Below are 10,000 nucleotides of genomic sequence, written 5' to 3' on the forward strand. Positions count from 1 at the left end.
AACATCAACGACCTCACCAACACCTTCAATGAGGCAGTCCGTGAAACAGCTGAAGAGGTACTGGGGCGACAGAGGAAGAAACACCAGCCATGGATCTCTAACGACATCCTTGACCTGTGTGATAAGAGAAGATCCCTGAAGAAGACGAAAAACACTAGCCCTAACGAAGCCGCACAGTATCGTGAAACCAATAAACTTGTGAGAAAAAAGATGGAAGAAGCCAAAGAACAATGGATCAACGACCAGTGTGAGAAGATCGAAAAAGGAATGGAAGGAGGAAACAGCAAATTTGCCTATGCCACACTGAAGAAACTCACCAAGACGCAGCAGAACAAATCGTCTGTCATTGAGGATACCTCAGGCGAACTACTGACAGAAAGCTCCGCTGTTCTGAACAGATGGACACAATACTGTCAAGAATTATACAACTATCCCATACAACCAGATGACAGTTTGATTGACAGAGACATAACACCATCAAGGGAACCTTCACCCCTGCCAGTGTTGAGGGAAGAAGTGGAAGAAGCTGTACGCAGTCTACCAGCAGGAAAGTCACCTGGAGCAGACAACATTCCGGCAGAGCTGCTCAAACACGGAGGGAATGAGCTGGTCACAATTGTAACAGCAATCTGTCAAAAAATCTGGGAGACAAAACAGTGGCCCTCAGAATGGACTCGGTCGCTCATCATCCCCATACCAAAAAAGGGGAATCTCCGCCAATGCCAGAATTACAGGACAATCAGTCTTATTAGCCACACGAGCAAAATCATGCTTCGAGTCATTCTAAACCAACTCAAGAAAGAGGCTGAAGAACACCTGGCAGAGGAACAAGCCGGATTCAGAGCAGGCAGAAGCACAGTAGAACAGATCTTCACCTGCCGATTACTGATGGAAAAACACCTGCAACATCAAAGAGACCTGTTCCACAACTTCATAGACTTCAAGAAAGCCTTTGACAGGGTGTGGCATGATGGACTGTGGCAGGTACTCAGACAGTTTGGCATCGAGGAGGGTCTCACCCAAGTCATTCAGGCGCTGTACAAGACATCCAGCAGCGCAGTCCTCCTCAACAACCAAATCGGAATATACTTTAAGACCACAGTCGGTGTCCGTCAGGGTTGCCTGCTCTCCCCAGTACTATTCAACCTTTTCCTAGAAAACATCATGCGCGAAACCCTCCATGACTTCCACTCTACCATCTCCATAGGAGGAAGAATCATCAACAACTTGAGATTCGCAGATGACATAGATCTACTAGGAGGCAGCAACAAAGAACTACAAGACCTCACCAAGAGACTAGAAGGAAGAGCAGGTGCGTACGGAATGGAAGTGAGCACCGAGAAAAGCAAAGTGTTGGTAAACAGCTCAACCAACACCCAAGCTCAAATCTTCATGAACGGACAACAACTTGAAGAAGTGGATGCTTTCAAATATCTCGGCACCACCCTCACAAACGACGGTCGCTCAACAACTGAAATAAAGATTAGGATAGCGATCGCAACATCAGCAATGGCTAAGCTCAGCAAGATTTGGAAGAGCAGAGAGATCAGCTTTCCAACAAAGATCAAACTGTACCGATCCCTGGTGCTATCCATACTGCTGTATGGATGTGAAAGTTGGACTTTAACAGCAGAGACTACTAGGAAAGTCCAGACGTTTGAGACAAAATGCTTCAGACGACTGCTTGGAATCTCATGGAAGGACAGAAAGACCAATGACTTTGTCAAGAGCCAAATAACTATGCTAGCGGGTCCACTGGAACCACTCTTAGCAGTGGTCAAAAGGAGGAAGCTGTCATGGTTCGGGCATGTGACACGCCACAATTCACTGCAAAAGACAGTTCTACAGGGAACGTTAGAGGGTGGTAGGCGAAGAGGGAGGCAAGCCAAATGCTGGATGGACAACATCAAGGAATGGACCAATATGGATAGCGCTACGCTGATACGACAGGCAGAAGATAGAACCGGATGGCGTCGTCTGACTACGGAATCGTCCCTCATGTCTCCTCCACGCCCATCCCGGGCAGGAGAATGAATGGAATGGAACCAGTAAAGCCTGTAGGATTCAAACCATTGGTCCAACCTCCTCCTCTTCTTCCTTTGAAGTATCACAGCCACGATAAATCAGCATGCTGTTTTTGTTGTTGTTTTTTGTTGTTTTTTTCATGGATGCTGTATCTTCCCATGGAGTTGTTTAGTGTGTGTGTGTGTGTGTGTGTGTGTGTGTGTGTGTGTGTGTGTGTTGCTAATTTGCTGCTGTTTCTTGTAACAACAACAACAACAACAAAAAAAGATAATAATAATGAGTTTCAGTTTCAGTAGCTCAAGGAGGTGTCACTGCGTTCGGACAAATCCATATACGCTACACCACATCTGCCAAGCAGATGCCTGATAATGAATGAATAGATAAATCAAAAACTCAAAACGAAAGTAGAAACAGTAACACAAACAGTAAAGGGCTTTTGAGGGAGAGGGTGGCTACTGGAAGAAGGAATTTGAAAATTCTGTTTCTATATTTATCTTGAACACAACTATGTTGACGTCACACCAGGATGACGACACATGAATTATGATGGGAAGTGCAGGCTGTAGAAGGCGGGGGAGTTGAGTTGAGGTTGCTTCACGACGAGCCCGCTGACAGCTGATCCGACATTAGTCACACACCAGACGTCACTATGTCTGTCCCAAAACTCCGGCCACTCGAGTTGTGCACACCGTGAACGACTGACATACAGGCTTCTCTAAAAGATAAGGACCGCTGCAGAAAAGGGGAAGAATTTTCACTTAAAAACCCAAACACACACACACACACACACACACATGTGACACACACTGACACAAATCGAGAGATGATTCAAATTATGCAGACTGCATTTCGCATACTGCAGCCTCTCAATGAATTGTTATACACAGAAAAAAATAAGGCTATTTTTCCGGCAGACACCCGTTCAGAATGAATAGCTTGAAAACCGCAGAATTGATGCATTTTAAGAATCTGTGCTTTTGCCCAAAATGTTGATTATTTCAGTGGTTTACAAACGATAGCTGCGGTTTTCTTTTCCCCCTTTTTTCAGTTTTCTTTGAAAGGAAGTAAGCACCAGCTTTTGAGCCGCGGCAGTGCTCCTTACCGTTTAGCAGCATATGTCCCTGTTTGTCGTATTTTTCATTTCACCATGGTCATTATAGAACCTAACTGTGCCCGTTCTGTCATAACTCAAGCAAGACTGGCAATGTATGTGGAGGGATCTTGTGAGATGAGACCCAAAAAGACTGTGTGGTGTGTCTTGGTGGCAGCAAAATTGGCAGTGCATATTTAAAAAAAAAAAAATTAATTAATTTTTTTTTTTTTTTTTTTTTTTAAAGCGCTGACAGGTAGGCCCCCCTTTCATAACAGCAACATAAGAATCAAAGTGTTGATTGTGGTCGCTCTACGGAAGAAGTAGTTGTCCATAACTTTTGTGAACTCGGCATATTCGACGACTGGCCAAGCAAACTTCGGGAAAGAGACCACGGCTTGGTGAAACAGAAATGTACCAGGATCGACGGACAACACAAAAGTGTCCGATACGTTGTGAAACACAGAGGCCTATGTATAGAACGAGCGTGACTGTCTCAGCCGAAGGCAGGCATATTTCTCCTGTGCCACACAAGAGAACAGGTTGAGTCGGTCTTGGCAAGGGCGACCATCCTTGGTGTTTTTTTTTTTATTTTGTACTTTTTTTATGTAGGGGCGTGTGCGCGAGGCATTGTTTAACCAGGCTTGTTGAAAGGCTTATGTCACCGCTGAGGCTCGAGGGGCGTTTGCGTGCCAAAGCTGAGTGGACCAGTACAGTGTTGAAAGTGGAAGACTGGTTGGAAGTTGTGTGGTGACATATAAGTATACACAGATCTATACTGGAGAAGCCAGACACAGAAGGCAAGTGGCTGGTTAGGTAGGTGTGTCTTTTTAGGGGAATTGTACTTAATTTACAGTGTGGTGGGTTTTTTTGTTGTTGTTGTTGTTGTTGTTGTGTTTTTTCGTTTTCGTTGTTTTGTTTTATGTAGGATACAGTTTTTTTTTTTTTTTGTGTGTGTGTGCGTGTGTGTGTATGTGTGTGTGTGTGTGTGTGTCAGTGATTTGTGTGTGTGTGTGTGTGTGTATATATATATATATATATGTATATATATGTTTGTGTATATATATATATATATATGTGTGTGTGTGTGTGTGTGTGTGTGTGTGTGTGTGTGTGTGTGTGTGCCCAACTCATTTTGAAATTAGGCCTAATTTTAGTTATTCCTTCAAGTGTTACCAGTATCCATGTACCTTTAAATCCAGTCTTATGGTGTCATCCGCAAGACAATGTCACATGTGTAATCTATCATGTTTCATATTCAAAGTATTCAAACCTAAATTGTAACTTCATAGTATGTCATTAAATTTTGTTTCTCATTTCTGGTATTATTTCATTGAAATTTGATTTTGCCCTTGAAGATTTTGCGATGGTCTTTATTCACTTGTGTACCCTTCATGAGAGGCCATGGCCCGATGAATACACCATTCACATTTGCATTCTCTCATTATAACTTGTCTCAGTCTGTCTCTGTCTCTGTAGGTTTCTCTTCTCTTCTCTCTCTCTCCTCTCTCTCATTTTCCCACCTCTGTTCTAATTTGGTAAAACACACACACACACACACACACACACACACACACACACACACACACACACACATTTTAGAAAGGTATTTCTAACAAGGTTCTTATGGTCCGACTTTCAAAGGCACTAATTCATAGCCCTATTTCTACGAACACACACACACACACACGCACACACACACACACACACACACACACACACACACACACACACACAGACAGACACAGACACAGACACACACTCTCTCTCTCTCTCTCTCTCATGTACACACAGTCTGGATGTGTGTTTACTTTGACTAACAGGATCTGACTACCTTTTCATCCTCCTCTTGCCTCTGTTTCACTTGGTTTCTCTCTCTCTCTGTCTCTCTCTGTGTGTGTGTGTGGAGAGAGCTGGGAAGATTCCCATTACTTGTGAATTCTTTCGTGAGATGTGTTTCCTACTGGCTAAAGTTAACTCGTTTGAATGATGAAAAGTTACCATTTAATTAAAGCTTATGAAATGCTCTGTAGTCTTGACTGTAAAGATAAATACACGTAGCCATGAAAATTCATTTATTTGGGATAAACAAGGAGTGGAAGACATAAATAGTGTTTTTTTATTTTATTTTTTTTTATTTTTTCATTTTTTGTTTAATGTTTTAAACAGAATTATTGACTGTAGATGGCAGGATTGGAATGATCGCATTCAAAACAGTGCTAGATTTTCCTTGTACAGAACGTTTAAAACCTCAGTTAGAATGAAGCCTTATATTTCAATGGATTTAAATAAATGTATCAAACAGGCACTGACAAAATTTAGATGTAGTGTTTCAGACATTAATGTTCATTTAAAAAGATATAAAACTGATGACTCGCAAAATTGTTCATGTAATTTGTGCAGTTCTCTGTCAGGATGAATGATGACTCGCAAAATTGTTCATGTAATTTGTGCAGTTCTCTGTCAGGATGAAACATTTCGTTTTGGAGTGCCCAGCTCTTCATGACTTGAGAACAGAATTGATTCCGCAGTCATACTGGTTGATTGATCACTATACCCATGTTTACACCCCTTCAGTAGGGGCTATGGCCTATCTGAATAAATCATCTGGTCTGGTCTGGTCTCTCTCTCTCTCCTTCCCACCCCCCTGTCTCTCTCTCTGTACTACTACTACTCTTTTATATTATAATTATTATTTATTTATTTATGTACGCTTATAGTTGGCTTCATCAGGTTTTTGCGCATTATACATGTTATTAGTAGTGGTAGTAGTTAGTTTTTTTGTTTTTTTTATGTATTTATCTATTATTTATTCACCCCTTTTTTTCTCTTTTTTTTTTCTCAAGGCCTGACTAAGCGCGTTGGGTTACGCTGCTGGTCAGGCATCTGCTTGGCAGATGTGGTGTAGCGTATATGGATTTGTCCGAACACAGTGACGCCTCCTTGAGCTACTGAAACTGAAACTGAAACTGGAACTTCCCCACAAGAGTCAAGTTAGCATCCCTCCTCTCATCTGCTAATAATCACACTAGTAAACATTTAGCAATATTTCTGTATAAATCTCTCAAACGGATAAGAGATGTTACATAAACTCTGCATTATTAATGTATTCATACCTTAAGTAGGTTGTATAAGTGGAGTGATGGCCTAGAGGTAACGCATCCACCTAGGAAGCGAGAGAATCTGAGCGCGCTGGTTCGAATCACGGTTCAGCCACCGATATTTTCTCCCCCTCCACTAGACCTTGAGTGGTGGTCTGGACGCTAGTCATTCGGATGAGACGATAAACCGAGGTCCCGTGTGCAGCATGCACTTAGCGCACGTAAAAGAACCCACGGCAACAAAAGGGTTGTTCCTGGCAAAATTCTGTAGAAAAATCCACATCGATAGGAAAAACAAATAAAACTGCATGCAGGAAAAAATACAAAAAAAATGGGTGGCGCTGTAGTGTAGCGACGCGCTCTCCCTGGGGAGAGCAGCCCTGAATTTCACACGGAGAAATCTGTTGTGATAAAAAGAAATACAAATACAAATACAAATATTTGCTTTTCAATAGACAAAAGGGTTGATTGAATACTATACCCTTGTTTACCCCCCTTCAGTAGGGGCTATGGCCTATCTGAATAAATCATCTGGTCTGGTCTGGTCTCTCTCTCCTTCTCCCCCCCCTCTCTCTCTCTCTCTCTCCACTTTTAGTACTGGTCAGCTGAGATTAAGTAGATATTTTTCAATGTCTGAATACTGTATGTGTGTGCACATGTGGTATGCATACATGTGCATGTGTAGGAAATGCTTCAGTATGCACACATGTGCATGTGTTCAATGTGAATTTGTGCTATTTGACATAGTTTACAAACTTAAGAAGTCAAATGGAATCTTTCTGTCTCTGCCTCTGTCTCTCTGTGTCCCTTTTGTGATGACCAGGAAACGGAAGTTCATTTTCATATTATATGTCCTGTAATGTTTTTTTTTTTTTTTCTCTCTGATTACTCCTCACAGTTCTTAGTTTTACCTCTGTCTTGGTTTTGCCCTCTCTTTTCTTCTCCATTCTCTATTTTTCTCCCCATGAAGAAGGGCCTAGGGCCCGAAACGTCGGGATACTCTCTTCATAGGACAAGTCACCACCTACGGGTTAGTCTCAGCCGTTTTCTCGCCATATGTCCTGTATTTGCAAAACGATGACAGTGCGAGAAAAAGTATATATATTGAAACATTATAAAAAATAGTAACGCTCCACCAGTTCCCTCTTTTATAAAATGAAGACAGATGTGTAATATGTGGCCATTTTTATTTACTATGCTTTTTGCATTCCAGAGAGGAACTGATGTGAACTTAAACTTATGTGGTTGAGCAGATGTTTTTATCTTTCAGTTCTGTTGAATCTGGTTTTTCCGTATGTGGGTTTTTTTTGTTTTGTTTTTTTCAAATCGTTACAGATCTTTATCATTTTATGTGTATTTATTTTTTTCATGTGGACAGGCTGGTGGGTTTTGTATTCAACTTCTGTGTTCCTGCTTTCTCTCACTGTCACACACACTAATTTATGCACACACACATGTGGCAGAACGTGGCAACACATGCCAACACCTAGACATCAGTTTTGTGAGTATAATTATATGCTGATAGATATGTAAACTAGCCGATCGAACAATGGGCTTAATCGACTAATGGCAGACAATGGTATTGTTGTCAATAGTCGAGAACGGATAGAATTTCGGTATAAATATCCATATTCTTCAGGGTTATACTCTCTCTCTCTCTCTTGCTAAACATGAGCTTACCCAACAAAACTTGGCCATATACTTATATGAGGCATTGAAGAGACTTCGAATTGTTATTTTGTGAATGTTGTTGACTTTTGAGTATTGTATTAGCTACTTTTGATTGATTTGTGATGTTTGTTTATCGTGTCAAGTCATTTTCCTTATTTATTTTCTTGTATGACCCCCTTCAGTTAGGGGCTTTGGCCTTAATCCGAATAAAACATCGTTATCATTATTGTTATTGTTATCTCTTGCTCTCTCTCTCTCTCTCTCTCTCTCTCTCTCTCTCTCTTGCTGGCTCGCTCTGAGTTCCCTCTCTCTCTCTCTGTCTCAGTCTGCCTGTCTGTCTGTCTGTCTCTTTGTGTCGGTCACCATGAATGGTTGTATGTCTGTGATAGTCTGAACCAAAAGCCAGCCAGAAGGTAAAGAAACCTGTACTGTGATGGGCCTTAGTATATTGATAAACCTTTGGTGGCTTTATTTTCTATCTCATCTGTTGTCTCAGCCAGTAGCTAGACAGTAGGTTAAAAAAAAAAAAAAAAAAGTCTTTATTGTGATGGACCTCTGTTCTGATCAGTTTCGACGAGCTTCACTTTCAGTCTTACGTATTGGGAAGAATATTAAACATCAGTATGCTTACATAACTTTTATTGCACAGTTTCATTTTCTCAGGGAGGCATCACTGTGTTCAAACTGTTCCATCGACTCTACACCACACCTGCTAGGCAAATGCCTGGCCAGCAGTAGAACCCAGTATGCTCTATCAGGCCTTGAGTACATGCATATATGTATATATTGTTATAGTGTGCCAGCAATGTCACCCCCACCACCCACACTCTGTCCCCTTCCCCCCCCCCCCCCCCCCCCAGCCCCCATCCCTTCATTCCCCCCCCCACCTTCTTATCTCCCTTCCCGCTCCATCCAATGTCCAGTCTTTGAGGTTGTTTCCCATGTATATTGTAAAAGTAAACACTCTTTTAAAACCACTCCATGTGGCCCTGTTATTGATGTGAGGAGAGAGTGAGTGAGTGCATCATTACTTGATCCCATATCCCCCCTGCATAACTTCTCTCTCTAGTGGAATAGAATCGAACCACAAAACACTTTTTACATATTTATATGTATATATATGTTTGTGTACCTATCAGAGTGGATTTCTTCTACAGAACTTTGCCAGAGGACAGGACTAATGTTGCCGTGGGTACTATTTCAGTGCGTGAAGTGCGTGCTGCACATGGAGCCTTGGTTTATCATTTTATCAGAATGACTGGATGCTCAGTTTGATATTTTCCAGTCAAACTTGGGAGAAAGGGTGAGACTTCAGATTCAAACCCAGACCTTCACTTGGAAAGCGTTTCAACCGTTCTTCCACCTTTTCCCTAAAAGATCCTAAAGAAAAGTAACCCTATTGCTGCACAGAAATGTACTTAATTGAGATTTTGTAAAGCTGACTCGGTTTTACAAAGGAATGTCCAATGGTTTGCTTTCGCTGTACGCATTGGTCAAACTTGGTTGTATGAACGGGTGAATTTATGTGACGCAGAACTTTGCAACAATTTAAGTGTACCAAACTGCTCTGAATGGTGACGGGGTTAAAAGAGTCAGTTTTGACCTTGACCTTGATTAGATAGGTTGGGGAGAAGGTGTTTTAGGGCTTTTGTAAAGCTGTTGGCAGTTGACAGTAATTCTTTTCTTCCCTTTTTTTAATTTTTTTTTTTTTAAAGATCTATGTGGTTTTGCATATATATGGATCAGTCAGCATGCTTCTTCACCACCTTGAAACTGAGCTGAAACTGTTGGTTGTTTTTTTTTAATTTTCATCTTCTGGATGTAAAGCAAAACCAAAAATACAAAATATGATTCCTTTATTCTTTTGTTTGCCTTACTAATCCTGGCTTAGTTTTAAATCTGGTAACAGAAAAAAAAAGAAGAAAAATCTCAGCTCTGTCAGCAGTCTGCCTCTCCCTCCCACTCCCTCCCTCTGTCTTTCCCTCACTGTTCCCAACGTTTCATTGACTTGAATCATGTTTACCTGAATTCCTTCACTCGGCCTGAATGGGAATAAACCATTCTGATTTCTTATTGTTCCCAATTTTTGTTTTCAGGAGAGCGTGACTTTTCG

At 41.4% G+C, this 10,000-nt stretch overlaps 1 protein-coding gene across 3 annotated transcripts in view; it reads left to right on the forward strand.

Annotated features, from left to right (window-relative positions):
• Positions 1-10,000, forward strand: part of LOC143286970 (CD9 antigen-like) — a 36,474-nt gene that overhangs the window by 8,419 nt on the left and 18,055 nt on the right. Inside the window, exons 1-2 of one of the 3 annotated variants that reach the window (XM_076594957.1) lie at positions 3,615-3,931; positions 9,984-10,000. The exon at positions 9,984-10,000 is cut by the window's right edge and continues 186 nt beyond it. The gene's annotated coding sequence lies outside the window, so the exon portion shown is untranslated. Of the gene's footprint in view, positions 1-3,614; positions 3,932-9,983 lie in introns of those variants that run through there. The other 2 variants (XM_076594956.1, XM_076594958.1) reach the window with 2 other exon arrangements.

Source organism: Babylonia areolata, chromosome 10 (assembly GCF_041734735.1).
Source record: "Babylonia areolata isolate BAREFJ2019XMU chromosome 10, ASM4173473v1, whole genome shotgun sequence".
Classification (NCBI taxonomy): Eukaryota; Metazoa; Mollusca; class Gastropoda; order Neogastropoda; family Buccinidae; genus Babylonia; species Babylonia areolata.